General features: G+C 30.8%; 1 long non-coding RNA gene across 1 annotated transcript in view; it reads left to right on the top strand.

Moving 5' to 3' along the window:
- The window catches only part of LOC123302572, a 29,887-nt gene extending 28,599 nt beyond the window's left edge, over positions 1 to 1,288 (top strand). The window contains exon 3 of the long non-coding RNA XR_006535538.1: positions 1,116 to 1,288. This is a non-coding gene — a long non-coding RNA (uncharacterized LOC123302572). The remainder of the gene's footprint in view (positions 1 to 1,115) is intronic.
- Positions 1,289 to 15,267: the final 13,979 nt, after the last annotated feature.

The raw sequence follows: 15,267 nt of genomic DNA on the forward strand, positions 1-15,267 counted from the left end.
ATTTTCGCCCTCACGGATAAACAGTGATGTTTACGAAAAAATATATCTAACAAAATTTTTATTTTTTTATAAGGATCATTTTTTATATTTAAACTTTTATTTCCAACGGATTACAAGATCGGTTAACGGACGTAACACCCAATTAACCTATGTTGCTCATTTACGAACTCGACTTCACATTTTACATTCTAAGAACGCTATAATAGTTTCAGCTTCATATTTCTTCTCCTGTGTTAGAATTTGGACAACATAAAAGGTACTTAAATCGCAAGAAATTTAGAGATTACAAAAAAAAGTCAATATTATACTTTCACTAATTCCGAGTATCCATACGTATAATTGAATGGGGGCAGGACGGCCTTTCATATTTTTAATGACAATTTTAACATTCGATAGAACAATACAATATTTTTATTGATATTAAACAGATGTTTACATAACAAATTTGTGGTTTCATAACAACTGTTTTATTAAAAAATTTTAAAAAAATCTGTAAAAAAAAATCGGTGATCGTGTTTAAAAGATAATAAATAGTTTTATTTGTTAAAGAGTCTATAATTAATAAAAAATACTTTTCAACACATTCTTTTCATACAATTTATATGTCAAACATATGACGGGCCCGATCGGTCGGACACGGACACGCTACCACAAGCTACCAGCCTACAACTTACCCAGACCCTTACCTTATTATAACTTTCATATAATATCTAGACCTACCTGATATGTTTAATAAGTCCTTTATCCTAGGACTGTAAAACCTATATCAATTTCATTTTTTCCGCTATCATATTAAAATGATCAAATTCGGATCTCTAGATACATAATCGATGCAATTTTTCCTTTTTTAGTAAGGAAAATCAATTATTTTAAGCAAAAAACTTAATCGAAATGCTATTAAATAGATTTTTGAAATTCTCTTGATTTTTTCATTCCTTAAGAAAATTGAAAAACCTGGAAAACCCCTATATCGATTGGAGTTAAATCTTTTGTATTTCGACGAGTTTGAAATATTTTACCTAGATTTTATCCAGAAATTCTGTAGCTTTAATAAACTTTAGAATAATAAATTTTTTAAACAAAAACTTTATATACCTATCTTCTTTTTTTTTCAGATAAAACGGCGAAAAGAAACTTATAACTTGGTATCAAATCTGAAGAAAAAAAATATAAAAAATCAATGTTTTATAAAAAATTACATAATTATGTGAAGCACCCAGACGTATTGTAATATAAACCAAGTCGACATAGCTCCAACTCCGACGTCTTGACGACATAACTCCGAGTACAATCAACTATATGTAAAAATAAAAATAAATATAAGTGTTATAATTTTGTCAAATAAATTTTATTGTATATTTGTCTTGTAGTTTCATTGTTTTGTCCAATATTGGCTTATGAACTTAAAATTGAAAAAAAGCACTCATGTCTCCGTCTCGTGGTTGATGAAACAGCTTGTATTCAACTTCAACTTCAACTTCAAGTCAATTCAACATTCAATGTCAGACGCTTATTTAATTTTCCAGTGCATATCCAGTATTGTATATGTGTTAAATTATTGATAATCCTAAATTTCCAACACTGGATTATCGGATTTAAGAGATTCAAATAGTTTTGAAGGAGGATATGTTATATGTTTTAGCCTATTCAGTATGAACATGTATGCAACTGACTATGAACATGTGTTGCACAATTGTATGTAAAATTATTGTTAAACTGAAACTAACGGTACCAATTCAAAGATGCTGAGAAGAAAGATGCGTTTGCTTTGCACTGGTCATATTGATCAATTTATTCAGTATTCATATATTCTTACTTGTATTTAAATTATTTTTAACCTTACCATCATTAAAGTGGTTCGACGTGACTAGTCAAATAGTCAACTAGGCAATTTGTATGACAAAAATGTAAGAAAATGCTCTAAAAATATTGTAAAAGCGTCAAAAACTAAAATTCAGTTGTTCAATTTAACCAGAATGGAAGTAATCATAAAAAATTCCGAAATTGCTCAATTCTGGAGTATTTATGTTGATATCGAAAATCGAGAGAAACTACACAATTTATCGAGTCTCTCGATCAAATAAGGAGGGGTACCAACTCTACGAACGGACTTTCACTTTTTCTCTCATGATTTTAGGTAAAAAGAATTATCAAATTAACTCTTAGATATAAATTTTCTCAAAAGATAAATTATTCGTTTAAGAGACTAAGATTCATTTATAATATAATATCGCACATAATGACCGTAACTTTGTTGATGTGTTGAATGTCGTTATAACCGGATGTTGTACTTATAATGAATAGTATGTAAATTTTTTGGATTGTCATTTTGAGTTTTGCTATCAATAAGCTATGAAAACACTAGAATGACAATGGATGTCTCACTTTTATGTTTTTCCTTATCAATTTTCTATTTTGTATTGAATATAAATTTTCCAATATAAGCAATGCAATGCAATGCATGCAACAAACGTAATTATTGTCATATTGATAGGCATATATAGGCAACTTTATACACATCAATGTTATGTTGTATTGCATAGAAATATTGAACAAAAATAGATTTTTAGTGAATAAAATAATGGATGCAATTTATTATACGGGATTCAATTACAATTACAACGAACAACGAATGAATACATGATGTTAGCTTACACATAACATACCTACATTACTGACTTACGACTACGCTATCTCATTTTAAAATAAATAGCTCAAGCTCTTATTAAATGTATGCTTTATGTGTAAGTGTATACACTACACTATAGTGTCGTATAGTGTGCACTATTTTTTAAGGTTGATCAGACAGTACACTGAAATTTTACAATAACTACACTTGAATCGGAGCCAAACATTTTACTCGATTTTTTTAATTTTCTGAGGCCATCGAAAGAAAATTGCACTTTTCGTATAATTTTTGCCGATATTTTTGAAACTAAGCATCCAATCTTAAAATGAATACGATTTTTGCATTTTCCAGGTTGAAATTAGTCTAGGAAATGATTTTCATCCAAATCGGAGCCAAACATTTTATTCGATTTTTTTAATTTTCTGAGGCCATCCCCCCCTTTGAAAAAATTCGAAAAATCGAAAGAACTTTTTGCTCGCCAATTTCGCCCGAACTTAGTATAAAAGGTAATTTGGACCCAGAAAATACAAAAATCGTATTTATTTGATGATTCGATTCTTAGTTTTTGAGAAAATTGCACTTTTCGTATAATTTTTGCCGATATTTTTGAAACTAAGCATCCAATCTTAAAATGAATACGATTTTTGCATTTTCCAGGTTGAAATTAGTCTAGGAAATGATTTTCATCCAAATCGGAGCCAAACATTTTATTCGATTTTTTTAATTTTCTGAGGCCATCCCCCCCTTTGAAAAAATTCGAAAAATCGAAAGAACTTTTTGCTCGCCAATTTCGCCCGAACTTAGTATAAAAGGTAATTTGGACCCAAAAAATACAAAAATCGTATTCATTTGATGATTCGATTCTTAGTTTTTGAGAAAATTGCACTTTTCGTATAATTTTTGCCGATATTTTTGAAACTAAGCATCCAATCTTAAAATGAATACGATTTTTGCATTTTCCAGGTTGAAATTAGTCTAGGAAATGATTTTCATCCAAATCGGAGCCAAACATTTTATTCGATTTTTTTAATTTTCTGAGGCCATCCCCCCCTTTGAAAAAATTCGAAAAATCGAAAGAACTTTTTGCTCGCCAATTTCGCCCGAACTTAGTATAAAAGGTAATTTGGACCCAGAAAATACAAAAATCGTATTTATTTGATGATTCGATTCTTAGTTTTTGAGAAAATTGCACTTTTCGTATAATTTTTGCCGATATTTTTGAAACTAAGCATCCAATCTTAAAATGAATACGATTTTTGCATTTTCCAGGTTGAAATTAGTCTAGGAAATGATTTTCATCCAAATCGGAGCCAAACATTTTATTCGATTTTTTTAATTTTCTGAGGCCATCCCCCCCTTTGAAAAAATTCGAAAAATCGAAAGAACTTTTTGCTCGCCAATTTCGCCCGAACTTAGTATAAAAGGTAATTTGGACCCAAAAAATACAAAAATCGTATTCATTTGATGATTCGATTCTTAGTTTTTGAGAAAATTGCACTTTTCGTATAATTTTTGCCGATATTTTTGAAACTAAGCATCCAATCTTAAAATGAATACGATTTTTGCATTTTCCAGGTTGAAATTAGTCTAGGAAATGATTTTCATCCAAATCGGAGCCAAACATTTTATTCGATTTTTTTAATTTTCTGAGGCCATCCCCCCCTTTGAAAAAATTCGAAAAATCGAAAGAACTTTTTGCTCGCCAATTTCGCCCGAACTTAGTATAAAAGGTAATTTGGACCCAAAAAATACAAAAATCGTATTCATTTGATGATTCGATTCTTAGTTTTTGAGAAAATTGCACTTTTCGTATAATTTTTGCCGATATTTTTGAAACTAAGCATCCAATCTTAAAATGAATACGATTTTTGCATTTTCCAGGTTGAAATTAGTCTAGGAAATGATTTTCATCCAAATCGGAGCCAAACATTTTATTCGATTTTTTTAATTTTCTGAGGCCATCCCCCCCTTTGAAAAAATTCGAAAAATCGAAAGAACTTTTTGCTCTCCAATTTCGCCCGAACTTAGTATTAAAGGTAATTTGGACCCAGAAAATACAAAAATCGTATTCATTTGATGATTCGATTCTTAGTTTTTGAGAAAATTGCACTTTTCGTATAATTTTTGCCGATATTTTTGAAACTAAGCATCCAATCTTAAAATGAATACGATTTTTGCATTTTCCAGGTTGAAATTAGTCTAGGAAATGATTTTCATCCAAATCGGAGCCAAACATTTTATTCGATTTTTTTAATTTTCTGAGGCCATCCCCCCCTTTGAAAAAATTCGAAAAATCGAAAGAACTTTTTGCTCGCCAATTTCGCCCGAACTTAGTATAAAAGGTAATTTGGACCCAGAAAATACAAAAATCGTATTTATTTGATGATTCGATTCTTAGTTTTTGAGAAAATTGCACTTTTCGTATAATTTTTGCCGATATTTTTGAAACTAAGCATCCAATCTTAAAATGAATACGATTTTTGCATTTTCCAGGTTGAAATTAGTCTAGGAAATGATTTTCATCCAAATCGGAGCCAAACATTTTATTCGATTTTTTTAATTTTCTGAGGCCATCCCCCCCTTTGAAAAAATTCGAAAAATCGAAAGAACTTTTTGCTCGCCAATTTCGCCCGAACTTAGTATAAAAGGTAATTTGGACCCAAAAAATACAAAAATCGTATTCATTTGATGATTCGATTCTTAGTTTTTGAGAAAATTGCACTTTTCGTATAATTTTTGCCGGTATTTTTGAAACTAAGCATCCAATCTTAAAATGAATACGATTTTTGCATTTTCCAGGTTGAAATTAGTCTAGGAAATGATTTTCATCCAAATCGGAGCCAAACATTTTATTCGATTTTTTTAATTTTCTGAGGCCATCCCCCCCTTTGAAAAAATTCGAAAAATCGAAAGAACTTTTTGCTCGCCAATTTCGCCCGAACTTAGTATAAAAGGTAATTTGGACCCAGAAAATAAAAAATCGTATTTATTTGATGATCCGATTCTTAGTTTTTGAGAAAATTGCACTTTTCGTATAATTTTTGCCGATATTTTTGAAACTAAGCATCCAATCTTAAAATGAATACGATTTTTGCATTTTCCAGGTTGAAATTAGTCTAGGAAATGATTTTCATCCAAATCGGAGCCAAACATTTTATTCGATTTTTTTAATTTTCTGAGGCCATCCCCCCCTTTGAAAAAATTCGAAAAATCGAAAGAACTTTTTGCTCTCCAATTTCGCCCGAACTTAGTATTAAAGGTAATTTGGACCCAAAAAATACAAAAATCGTATTCATTTGATGATTCGATTCTTAGTTTTTGAGAAAATTGCACTTTTCGTATAATTTTTGCCGATATTTTTGAAACTAAGCATCCAATCTTAAAATGAATACGATTTTTGCATTTTCCAGGTTGAAATTAGTCTAGGAAATGATTTTCATCCAAATCGGAGCCAAACATTTTATTCGATTTTTTTAATTTTCTGAGGCCATCCCCCCCTTTGAAAAAATTCGAAAAATCGAAAGAACTTTTTGCTCGCCAATTTCGCCCGAACTTAGTATAAAAGGTAATTTGGACCCAGAAAATACAAAAATCGTATTTATTTGATGATTCGATTCTTAGTTTTTGAGAAAATTGCACTTTTCGTATAATTTTTGCCGATATTTTTGAAACTAAGCATCCAATCTTAAAATGAATACGATTTTTGCATTTTCCAGGTTGAAATTAGTCTAGGAAATGATTTTCATCCAAATCGGAGCCAAACATTTTATTCGATTTTTTTAATTTTCTGAGGCCATCCCCCCCTTTGAAAAAATTCGAAAAATCGAAAGAACTTTTTGCTCTCCAATTTCGCCCGAACTTAGTATTAAAGGTAATTTGGACCCAAAAAATACAAAAATCGTATTCATTTGATGATTCGATTCTTAGTTTTTGAGAAAATTGCACTTTTCGTATAATTTTTGCCGATATTTTTGAAACTAAGCATCCAATCTTAAAATGAATACGATTTTTGCATTTTCCAGGTTGAAATTAGTCTAGGAAATGATTTTCATCCAAATCGGAGCCAAACATTTTATTCGATTTTTTTAATTTTCTGAGGCCATCCCCCCCTTTGAAAAAATTCGAAAAATCGAAAGAACTTTTTGCTCGCCAATTTCGCCCGAACTTAGTATAAAAGGTAATTTGGACCCAGAAAATACAAAAATCGTATTTATTTGATGATTCGATTCTTAGTTTTTGAGAAAATTGCACTTTTCGTATAATTTTTGCCGATATTTTTGAAACTAAGCATCCAATCTTAAAATGAATACGATTTTTGCATTTTCCAGGTTGAAATTAGTCTAGGAAATGATTTTCATCCAAATCGGAGCCAAACATTTTATTCGATTTTTTTAATTTTCTGAGGCCATCCCCCCCTTTGAAAAAATTCGAAAAATCGAAAGAACTTTTTGCTCGCCAATTTCGCCCGAACTTAGTATAAAAGGTAATTTGGACCCAAAAAATACAAAAATCGTATTCATTTGATGATTCGATTCTTAGTTTTTGAGAAAATTGCACTTTTCGTATAATTTTTGCCGATATTTTTGAAACTAAGCATCCAATCTTAAAATGAATACGATTTTTGCATTTTCCAGGTTGAAATTAGTCTAGGAAATGATTTTCATCCAAATCGGAGCCAAACATTTTATTCGATTTTTTTAATTTTCTGAGGCCATCCCCCCCTTTGAAAAAATTCGAAAAATCGAAAGAACTTTTTGCTCGCCAATTTCGCCCGAACTTAGTATAAAAGGTAATTTGGACCCAGAAAATACAAAAATCGTATTTATTTGATGATTCGATTCTTAGTTTTTGAGAAAATTGCACTTTTCGTATAATTTTTGCCGATATTTTTGAAACTAAGCATCCAATCTTAAAATGAATACGATTTTTGCATTTTCCAGGTTGAAATTAGTCTAGGAAATGATTTTCATCCAAATCGGAGCCAAACATTTTATTCGATTTTTTTAATTTTCTGAGGCCATCCCCCCCTTTGAAAAAATTCGAAAAATCGAAAGAACTTTTTGCTCTCCAATTTCGCCCGAACTTAGTATTAAAGGTAATTTGGACCCAAAAAATACAAAAATCGTATTCATTTGATGATTCGATTCTTAGTTTTTGAGAAAATTGCACTTTTCGTATAATTTTTGCCGATATTTTTGAAACTAAGCATCCAATCTTAAAATGAATACGATTTTTGCATTTTCCAGGTTGAAATTAGTCTAGGAAATGATTTTCATCCAAATCGGAGCCAAACATTTTATTCGATTTTTTTAATTTTCTGAGGCCATCCCCCCCTTTGAAAAAATTCGAAAAATCAAAAGAACTTTTTGCTCGCCAATTTCGCCCGAACTTAGTATAAAAGGTAATTTGGACCCAGAAAATACAAAAATCGTATTTATTTGATGATTCGATTCTTAGTTTTTGAGAAAATTGCACTTTTCGTATAATTTTTGCCGATATTTTTGAAACTAAGCATCCAATCTTAAAATGAATACGATTTTTGCATTTTCCAGGTTGAAATTAGTCTAGGAAATGATTTTCATCCAAATCGGAGCCAAACATTTTATTCGATTTTTTTAATTTTCTGAGGCCATCCCCCCCTTTGAAAAAATTCGAAAAATCGAAAGAACTTTTTGCTCGCCAATTTCGCCCGAACTTAGTATAAAAGGTAATTTGGACCCAAAAAATACAAAAATCGTATTCATTTGATGATTCGATTCTTAGTTTTTGAGAAAATTGCACTTTTCGTATAATTTTTGCCGATATTTTTGAAACTAAGCATCCAATCTTAAAATGAATACGATTTTTGCATTTTCCAGGTTGAAATTAGTCTAGGAAATGATTTTCATCCAAATCGGAGCCAAACATTTTATTCGATTTTTTTAATTTTCTGAGGCCATCCCCCCCTTTGAAAAAATTCGAAAAATCGAAAGAACTTTTTGCTCGCCAATTTCGCCCGAACTTAGTATAAAAGGTAATTTGGACCCAGAAAATACAAAAATCGTATTTATTTGATGATTCGATTCTTAGTTTTTGAGAAAATTGCACTTTTCGTATAATTTTTGCCGATATTTTTGAAACTAAGCATCCAATCTTAAAATGAATACGATTTTTGCATTTTCCAGGTTGAAATTAGTCTAGGAAATGATTTTCATCCAAATCGGAGCCAAACATTTTATTCGATTTTTTTAATTTTCTGAGGCCATCCCCCCCTTTGAAAAAATTCGAAAAATCGAAAGAACTTTTTGCTCGCCAATTTCGCCCGAACTTAGTATAAAAGGTAATTTGGACCCAAAAAATACAAAAATCGTATTCATTTGATGATTCGATTCTTAGTTTTTGAGAAAATTGCACTTTTCGTATAATTTTTGCCGATATTTTTGAAACTAAGCATCCAATCTTAAAATGAATACGATTTTTGCATTTTCCAGGTTGAAATTAGTCTAGGAAATGATTTTCATCCAAATCGGAGCCAAACATTTTATTCGATTTTTTTAATTTTCTGAGGCCATCCCCCCCTTTGAAAAAATTCGAAAAATCGAAAGAACTTTTTGCTCGCCAATTTCGCCCGAACTTAGTATAAAAGGTAATTTGGACCCAAAAAATACAAAAATCGTATTCATTTGATGATTCGATTCTTAGTTTTTGAGAAAATTGCACTTTTCGTATAATTTTTGCCGATATTTTTGAAACTAAGCATCCAATCTTAAAATGAATACGATTTTTGCATTTTCCAGGTTGAAATTAGTCTAGGAAATGATTTTCATCCAAATCGGAGCCAAACATTTTATTCGATTTTTTTAATTTTCTGAGGCCATCCCCCCCTTTGAAAAAATTCGAAAAATCGAAAGAACTTTTTGCTCTCCAATTTCGCCCGAACTTAGTATTAAAGGTAATTTGGACCCAAAAAATACAAAAATCGTATTCATTTGATGATTCGATTCTTAGTTTTTGAGAAAATTGCACTTTTCGTATAATTTTTGCCGATATTTTTGAAACTAAGCATCCAATCTTAAAATGAATACGATTTTTGCATTTTCCAGGTTGAAATTAGTCTAGGAAATGATTTTCATCCAAATCGGAGCCAAACATTTTATTCGATTTTTTTAATTTTCTGAGGCCATCCCCCCCTTTGAAAAAATTCGAAAAATCGAAAGAACTTTTTGCTCGCCAATTTCGCCCGAACTTAGTATAAAAGGTAATTTGGACCCAGAAAATACAAAAATCGTATTTATTTGATGATTCGATTCTTAGTTTTTGAGAAAATTGCACTTTTCGTATAATTTTTGCCGATATTTTTGAAACTAAGCATCCAATCTTAAAATGAATACGATTTTTGCATTTTCCAGGTTGAAATTAGTCTAGGAAATGATTTTCATCCAAATCGGAGCCAAACATTTTATTCGATTTTTTTAATTTTCTGAGGCCATCCCCCCCTTTGAAAAAATTCGAAAAATCGAAAGAACTTTTTGCTCGCCAATTTCGCCCGAACTTAGTATAAAAGGTAATTTGGACCCAAAAAATACAAAAATCGTATTCATTTGATGATTCGATTCTTAGTTTTTGAGAAAATTGCACTTTTCGTATAATTTTTGCCGATATTTTTGAAACTAAGCATCCAATCTTAAAATGAATACGATTTTTGCATTTTCCAGGTTGAAATTAGTCTAGGAAATGATTTTCATCCAAATCGGAGCCAAACATTTTATTCGATTTTTTTAATTTTCTGAGGCCATCCCCCCCTTTGAAAAAATTCGAAAAATCGAAAGAACTTTTTGCTCGCCAATTTCGCCCGAACTTAGTATAAAAGGTAATTTGGACCCAGAAAATACAAAAATCGTATTTATTTGATGATTCGATTCTTAGTTTTTGAGAAAATTGCACTTTTCGTATAATTTTTGCCGATATTTTTGAAACTAAGCATCCAATCTTAAAATGAATACGATTTTTGCATTTTCCAGGTTGAAATTAGTCTAGGAAATGATTTTCATCCAAATCGGAGCCAAACATTTTATTCGATTTTTTTAATTTTCTGAGGCCATCCCCCCCTTTGAAAAAATTCGAAAAATCGAAAGAACTTTTTGCTCTCCAATTTCGCCCGAACTTAGTATTAAAGGTAATTTGGACCCAAAAAATACAAAAATCGTATTCATTTGATGATTCGATTCTTAGTTTTTGAGAAAATTGCACTTTTCGTATAATTTTTGCCGATATTTTTGAAACTAAGCATCCAATCTTAAAATGAATACGATTTTTGCATTTTCCAGGTTGAAATTAGTCTAGGAAATGATTTTCATCCAAATCGGAGCCAAACATTTTATTCGATTTTTTTAATTTTCTGAGGCCATCCCCCCCTTTGAAAAAATTCGAAAAATCGAAAGAACTTTTTGCTCGCCAATTTCGCCCGAACTTAGTATAAAAGGTAATTTGGACCCAGAAAATACAAAAATCGTATTTATTTGATGATTCGATTCTTAGTTTTTGAGAAAATTGCACTTTTCGTATAATTTTTGCCGATATTTTTGAAACTAAGCATCCAATCTTAAAATGAATACGATTTTTGCATTTTCCAGGTTGAAATTAGTCTAGGAAATGATTTTCATCCAAATCGGAGCCAAACATTTTATTCGATTTTTTTAATTTTCTGAGGCCATCCCCCCCTTTGAAAAAATTCGAAAAATCGAAAGAACTTTTTGCTCGCCAATTTCGCCCGAACTTAGTATAAAAGGTAATTTGGACCCAGAAAATACAAAAATCGTATTTATTTGATGATTCGATTCTTAGTTTTTGAGAAAATTGCACTTTTCGTATAATTTTTGCCGATATTTTTGAAACTAAGCATCCAATCTTAAAATGAATACGATTTTTGCATTTTCCAGGTTGAAATTAGTCTAGGAAATGATTTTCATCCAAATCGGAGCCAAACATTTTATTCGATTTTTTTAATTTTCTGAGGCCATCCCCCCCTTTGAAAAAATTCGAAAAATCGAAAGAACTTTTTGCTCTCCAATTTCGCCCGAACTTAGTATTAAAGGTAATTTGGACCCAAAAAATACAAAAATCGTATTCATTTGATGATTCGATTCTTAGTTTTTGAGAAAATTGCACTTTTCGTATAATTTTTGCCGATATTTTTGAAACTAAGCATCCAATCTTAAAATGAATACGATTTTTGCATTTTCCAGGTTGAAATTAGTCTAGGAAATGATTTTCATCCAAATCGGAGCCAAACATTTTATTCGATTTTTTTAATTTTCTGAGGCCATCCCCCCCTTTGAAAAAATTCGAAAAATCGAAAGAACTTTTTGCTCGCCAATTTCGCCCGAACTTAGTATAAAAGGTAATTTGGACCCAGAAAATACAAAAATCGTATTTATTTGATGATTCGATTCTTAGTTTTTGAGAAAATTGCACTTTTCGTATAATTTTTGCCGATATTTTTGAAACTAAGCATCCAATCTTAAAATGAATACGATTTTTGCATTTTCCAGGTTGAAATTAGTCTAGGAAATGATTTTCATCCAAATCGGAGCCAAACATTTTATTCGATTTTTTTAATTTTCTGAGGCCATCCCCCCCTTTGAAAAAATTCGAAAAATCGAAAGAACTTTTTGCTCGCCAATTTCGCCCGAACTTAGTATAAAAGGTAATTTGGACCCAGAAAATACAAAAATCGTATTTATTTGATGATTCGATTCTTAGTTTTTGAGAAAATTGCACTTTTCGTATAATTTTTGCCGATATTTTTGAAACTAAGCATCCAATCTTAAAATGAATACGATTTTTGCATTTTCCAGGTTGAAATTAGTCTAGGAAATGATTTTCATCCAAATCGGAGCCAAACATTTTATTCGATTTTTTTAATTTTCTGAGGCCATCCCCCCCTTTGAAAAAATTCGAAAAATCGAAAGAACTTTTTGCTCGCCAATTTCGCCCGAACTTAGTATAAAAGGTAATTTGGACCCAAAAAATACAAAAATCGTATTCATTTGATGATTCGATTCTTAGTTTTTGAGAAAATTGCACTTTTCGTATAATTTTTGCCGATATTTTTGAAACTAAGCATCCAATCTTAAAATGAATACGATTTTTGCATTTTCCAGGTTGAAATTAGTCTAGGAAATGATTTTCATCCAAATCGGAGCCAAACATTTTATTCGATTTTTTTAATTTTCTGAGGCCATCCCCCCCTTTGAAAAAATTCGAAAAATCGAAAGAACTTTTTGCTCGCCAATTTCGCCCGAACTTAGTATAAAAGGTAATTTGGACCCAGAAAATACAAAAATCGTATTTATTTGATGATTCGATTCTTAGTTTTTGAGAAAATTGCACTTTTCGTATAATTTTTGCCGATATTTTTGAAACTAAGCATCCAATCTTAAAATGAATACGATTTTTGCATTTTCCAGGTTGAAATTAGTCTAGGAAATGATTTTCATCCAAATCGGAGCCAAACATTTTATTCGATTTTTTTAATTTTCTGAGGCCATCCCCCCCTTTGAAAAAATTCGAAAAATCGAAAGAACTTTTTGCTCGCCAATTTCGCCCGAACTTAGTATAAAAGGTAATTTGGACCCAGAAAATACAAAAATCGTATTCATTTGATGATTCGATTCTTAGTTTTTGAGAAAATTGCACTTTTCGTATAATTTTTGCCGATATTTTTGAAACTAAGCATCCAATCTTAAAATGAATACGATTTTTGCATTTTCCAGGTTGAAATTAGTCTAGGAAATGATTTTCATCCAAATCGGAGCCAAACATTTTATTCGATTTTTTTAATTTTCTGAGGCCATCCCCCCCTTTGAAAAAATTCGAAAAATCGAAAGAACTTTTTGCTCGCCAATTTCGCCCGAACTTAGTATAAAAGGTAATTTGGACCCAAAAAATACAAAAATCGTATTCATTTGATGATTCGATTCTTAGTTTTTGAGAAAATTGCACTTTTCGTATAATTTTTGCCGATATTTTTGAAACTAAGCATCCAATCTTAAAATGAATACGATTTTTGCATTTTCCAGGTTGAAATTAGTCTAGGAAATGATTTTCATCCAAATCGGAGCCAAACATTTTATTCGATTTTTTTAATTTTCTGAGGCCATCCCCCCCTTTGAAAAAATTCGAAAAATCGAAAGAACTTTTTGCTCTCCAATTTCGCCCGAACTTAGTATTAAAGGTAATTTGGACCCAAAAAATACAAAAATCGTATTCATTTGATGATTCGATTCTTAGTTTTTGAGAAAATTGCACTTTTCGTATAATTTTTGCCGATATTTTTGAAACTAAGCATCCAATCTTAAAATGAATACGATTTTTGCATTTTCCAGGTTGAAATTAGTCTAGGAAATGATTTTCATCCAAATCGGAGCCAAACATTTTATTCGATTTTTTTAATTTTCTGAGGCCATCCCCCCCTTTGAAAAAATTCGAAAAATCGAAAGAACTTTTTGCTCGCCAATTTCGCCCGAACTTAGTATAAAAGGTAATTTGGACCCAAAAAATACAAAAATCGTATTTATTTGATGATTCGATTCTTAGTTTTTGAGAAAATTGCACTTTTCGTATAATTTTTGCCGATATTTTTGAAACTAAGCATCCAATCTTAAAATGAATACGATTTTTGCATTTTCCAGGTTGAAATTAGTCTAGGAAATGATTTTCATCCAAATCGGAGCCAAACATTTTATTCGATTTTTTTAATTTTCTGAGGCCATCCCCCCCTTTGAAAAAATTCGAAAAATCGAAAGAACTTTTTGCTCGCCAATTTCGCCCGAACTTAGTATAAAAGGTAATTTGGACCCAAAAAATACAAAAATCGTATTCATTTGATGATTCGATTCTTAGTTTTTGAGAAAATTGCACTTTTCGTATAATTTTTGCCGATATTTTTGAAACTAAGCATCCAATCTTAAAATGAATACGATTTTTGCATTTTCCAGGTTGAAATTAGTCTAGGAAATGATTTTCATCCAAATCGGAGCCAAACATTTTATTCGATTTTTTTAATTTTCTGAGGCCATCCCCCCCTTTGAAAAAATTCGAAAAATCGAAAGAACTTTTTGCTCGCCAATTTCGCCCGAACTTAGTATAAAAGGTAATTTGGACCCAGAAAATACAAAAATCGTATTTATTTGATGATTCGATTCTTAGTTTTTGAGAAAATTGCACTTTTCGTATAATTTTTGCCGATATTTTTGAAACTAAGCATCCAATCATAAAATGAATACGATTTTTGCATTTTCCAGGTTGAAATTAGTCTAGGAAATGATTTTCATCCAAATCGGAGCCAAACATTTTATTCGATTTTTTTAATTTTCTGAGGCCATCCCCCCCCTTTGAAAAAATTCGAAAAATCGAAAGAACTTTTTGCTCGCCAATTTCGCCCGAACTTAGTATAAAAGGTAATTTGGACCCAGAAAATACAAAAATCGTATTTATTTGATGATTCGATTCTTAGTTTTTGAGAAAATTGCACTTTTCGTATAATTTTTGCCGATATTTTTGAAACTAAGCATCCAATCTTAAAATGAATACGATTTTTGCATTTTCCAGGTTGAAATTAGTCTAGGAAATGATTTTCATCCAAATCGGAGCCAAAC

Source organism: Chrysoperla carnea, chromosome X (assembly GCF_905475395.1).
Source record: "Chrysoperla carnea chromosome X, inChrCarn1.1, whole genome shotgun sequence".
Classification (NCBI taxonomy): Eukaryota; Metazoa; Arthropoda; class Insecta; order Neuroptera; family Chrysopidae; genus Chrysoperla; species Chrysoperla carnea.